Source organism: Medicago truncatula, chromosome 2, assembly GCF_003473485.1.
Source record: "Medicago truncatula cultivar Jemalong A17 chromosome 2, MtrunA17r5.0-ANR, whole genome shotgun sequence".
Lineage (NCBI taxonomy): Eukaryota > Viridiplantae > Streptophyta > Magnoliopsida > Fabales > Fabaceae > Medicago > Medicago truncatula.
In genome coordinates, this window is record NC_053043.1 from 25,043,359 (window position 1) to 25,048,194 (window position 4,836).

Consider the following 4,836-nt stretch of genomic DNA (forward strand, 5'->3'; position numbering starts at 1 on the left):
ATCCGGAAAAGTGAAGCAACGGAAACTCGGGTCATAGAATTGCACTAGAGTGTGCACGAGCTTCTCTTCAACATTGGTCCGGAGAATAGTAAGCAAACCACCATATCGGAGTCGGAAACCTGTTTGATTCTTAACCTTGAGTGCCAATTCTCTCAAACTAACCAAATCAACCTCCTTGAACTTGTAGGATTTAGTCTTCTTCATACCTGTGATGTTTACAAAGTTTTTAATTTGTCCAACCCTTCGATGAATGCATGAGAAAAAATTATGCATGAATGCATGTATGCATGATTGTTTTTTCAATTACAGAGAAAACATGGAGGGTTGAGATTAAAGTCGAGGAGCCACGGGCGGACACGGTGCCCGGTAAACTAAGGCTTAGGATAATAGTAACCAAGGTTCTAATCAAGTTCCCAAACTGCAACCTCTCTTACGTATATCATGGTAGCACAGGACAACGTCCGTTCCATGTTTATTCGCAAGAAGGTCTAGCTTGAGTGTAGTATCGCGTGACGACTAAAACTCGAGGCAACACTCGGTTTAGCCACCGCACTACGTCCTAAAAAAAAGGCCAGGGATGGGTTTGGTAACTACGGTCCATAGCATCGTCGAACAATTGAAAGCAAAGTGCCTAAGCATGACAACACACGCCGACAATATTACTTCCAAAATGCCTCAGCTATGTGAGATTGATCGCATAACCCAATACACGAGGCAACCCTCGGATCGAATTGTCGATTATATCTCTACCTATTCATAAGTTCACTCAGCCCGGGTATAGGACTTTTGATATTCTCACCCCACACGTCAAATGAAAATAAACAAGTATTCACATATGTAAGCAATAAAACAAAGCGTAAATATAAACTAAGGAAAACTAGGCGTGACCCGCTTAAAATGTCCCCAGTGAAGTTGCCATTTCTGTTATCGCGATTTTCGGGTGTCAAGTCATTAATTAGGCTTGAACCTTTCAATCTTTGATATTCTCTATTTTTTCTTGGGAAGGGCAAAATTGAGAAAAAAACCCTTAGATTCTAAGTTCGGGGGTCGTTTTCGCTACGGGAAGGTGTTAGGCACCCGGAACGATTATGGTATTCCATAAGAACCGTTTTCCTAAGTTTATTTCTACGCTTTATTTTTTATTGCCTACTTGTAAAAAAAGTTTTATTTGAGTGAAGAATGGGGGATAGAAGATGATTGAGATTTTATTTTTACTTGGCTTGGAGGAGTTTTAACTCATTGCCTACGTACCCTTTTAAGGGATCAAAACCAAACGTAGTTCATTCTCGAAAATTGTTTTTGTTTTTGTTGGTTGATTTTAAGTTTAAAAAAGGAATTTTGAAGAATGGAGATGAGAGGCCTCAAGGGCATGAGATTTGGAAAATGTGAGGTGGAATTAGTTATTTTGCCAAATAAAGTCTAAGTATGATTAAAATTCATTAAGATTTTTTTTACTTAAGAAAACAAAAGGAAAATGAGGAGTTTTGACTCCTATTTTAGAAAAAAAGCTTTCAAGTGAGGTTATTCACATTTTTTTTGGGAAAATGATTTTTGTCTAAGCGTTGTAAAACCTAAGCATACATCTAAACATACATTCCCTAATCATACATCTAGAATATCCATGTGGGGTGTGTGCATGTGTCGGTGCTTGTGTCGGTGTACATCAGTTATAGTGTCCATAGTCCTTTACATCGAATCCTAAATACATGCTATGGTCTTGCAAGAATTAAAAGGGCACTAATCTACCTAAAATTATTACAAGCCCATTTGGTATAGAAATGAATAGAAAAATAATGCCTAAACTATGAGATGGATGAAATATGAAATGAAATGATTAGTACCATAAGGCATAAAATAGTAAAAAAAAAGGAAACAATATTGAAATAAGATAATAAAAAGAAAAGAACAATGAAAAGAAATAAAATGACAAAATATGCCTAGAATTAGGTATAACACTTAGACATGCACATGGCCTATAATTCCCTCATCATAGCCATTTTTTTTAAAGAGGTTTGATTTTGAGCTATAATGTGATGATGATAAGGACATATACAAGCCAAGCATTGTGACATATTTCTAGAAATACTTTGCACTTTATTTCTTAACAAAACCACACATTATTTGCAAAACAAGAAAAAATGAAAATTCACATCACCCAAACAGTAAATCACACATAGGATCAGAGACATATTCACTATGAAGTTGCACATCAATCATTCTCATCACATGCCAAAGTTTTATGAAGAGAACATGGCAAGAAATTCACAAGTTTAGACCAAAAAGAACCAATTAATCAAGAAAATACCACATACATTTTTTTTTAGTTTTTTTTTTATGTGTAAAAGCATCACAAGAAATACCAAAAATAAATTTAAAACAATATGATTTTTTCTATAATTTTTGAGAGAAAAAATTGAGCAAGTAGGGGTTCAATCAGCAAGAAAACAGGGTGTGAATAGCAAGAAAAAGCAAAAACGTATAGGAAATAGGCCCAAACCAAAACCTAAAAGCCTGGAAGCACAGGGAGCGTTGGATTGATCCAGGGAGGGAAACCCTAGATCCAACGGCCAGGAATGAAGGGGATTGGACCGGTCTTGGACCGGTCCGGTTCACTGGCTTATATAAAGGTGTTGAGGCCGGTTTTTTTCATTTCTCCCTTTCCTTTCTCTCTCTTCTCTCATTCTAGTGAGAGAAGCTCTCACTTCTCTCTTCTCTCATCTCACCGGATTCTGGAAAAAGGAGGATGATCTTCATCTTCTCCGGTGGAGTTTGCTCCTCCGGCGTGGTGGCCGGCCGCCCAAGGGTGGCGGCGCCGCCGCCGGAGTTGAGAAAACTTCTCCGATTTCGAAAAATTTTACATTTTTAGATATCCTTTTTTGTCCTGAACACGAATATGGCACTGGATTTTGCATGCAAGGTTCGTATCAACGTAGATTTGAGATTCTTTTTTGCGGTTTTGAATGAAACTTTTTTCAAGTTTTTTTGCTTTTTTCGGTTGGAAACTTTTAAAACTATACAGATCTACACTTGATTCGCCTTTGTTGATGTTTTTGAGAAAGAAAGTGGAGTTTATGTGTTTACCTGTGGTTTTCAGTTGGATCTTTTGAACGAAGATCTTCGGAAACACTTGAACTTGATCTTTGCTTGTTGATTTCTGGCTTTGAAACCGAAAATAAATCGGTAATGCTCCTCTTCTGCTTCACCGGTTCGAATCTGCTTCTTTTCCTCTTCTTCTCAAATTTTCAGAATCTGTGATCGGCGCTTGGAATTCTTCACCTCCGGTGAGGAATTCGTGCCTTGAATTGCAGAAGGATCAATTCAATGATGAAGATTCACCAATGAATCTGGTTCTGGAAAGATTAGGGTTTGTGTGATTGTTCTTGTGATTTTTCTGTTTTGATCTGTAACTGCCAAGAGAGAGAAAATTCTCAGGTGTTTTTTGGTGGTGGCGCGTGATTGCTTTTTTTTTTTTTTGACTTGTGCATTGAATGCGCCTTTTATAGGCTGCCACTTGTATCTGAGACCCAATGGGACACTGCCACCTGGAATTGGACTTAGTTTGGCTCTGCCTTGGACTTTTGACTTTAAGGACCGTTCTGCAAAATGTAAAAAAAAATGAGGACTGGACTGTAAATAAGAAAAATGGACTAGAAATGTAATTTTGAAAAGTTTTGGACTAAAGTGCAATTTTGATAATTGTTTGAGGGACTAAAATGTAATTAAAATAAAATTGGACTAAAATTGGTAATTTGAAAAAAAAGTAAAGTGAAACCTAAAATAAAATCAACAAAAGGACTAAAACGAACCAATTACTGACATGAGGTATTTTAAAATACCTCCCTGCCGAAATTTTGATAGGAAAAGACCAAAATGCCCCTAGGGACTAAACTGACTCAAACTGGCTCAGATGCAATTTTTGAAATGATTTTTAAACAAAGACTCAACAATGATTCGTACAGACAGGTTGAAAAGACTCAGAGGCAAACACAGGGACTAAAATGGGTTCCACTGCAGGAAATGACCAAAATACCCTTTTGTATGATTTTTGAAATAAAATGCAAGAAAAGTAATGCCATGTTTCTGAGAGTTCTTAAATGACTTGAAATGCAAGAAAAGACGGACAGAGGCAGTAAAATACGCTGGAAAAGAGAGTAAAGGTTCAGAGTAAAATATCAGAGAATTGACAAATATCAGTGTTAGAAAAGAAATTTGAACGAGTATTTTTAGGTCCAAAATCAGGGTATAACAGGTATATCCTTTGCTGCGTGCCTCTCCTATATAGGTGGTTTATTTCTCACCTTCCGAGCTCTTTCCATGACAACTCGGAGAATTGGTCCTACTCACAGCGGATGATGGCTCTCTCTCCTAACGAGGTGGTCTGGATCACTCCCGCCGCTCAGGTTAAGGAAATTATTACTGGTTGTGGAGATTTTCTCAATGTACCTCTTCTTGGTACCCGTGGGGGAATCAATTACAATCCTGAGCTTGCTATGAGACAGTTTGGGTTCCCAATGAAGGCAAAACCCATCAATCTTGCTACATCTCCAGAGTTCTTCTACTATTCGAACGCCCCCACCGGACAAAGGGAGGCTTTCATAGAGGCTTGGTCTAAGGTCCGTAGGAAGAGTGTGAAGCATTTGGGTGTGAGATCCGGTATTGCTCATGAGGCCTATACTCAGTGGGTAATAAATCGAGCTGAAGAGATTGGTATGCCTTACCCTGCTATGAGATATGTGTCTGCATCTGCTCCATCTATACCTTTACCTCTACCTCCCAAAACTCAGGGAATGTATCAGGAGCATCTAGCCATGGAGAGTCGTGAGAAACAGATGTGGA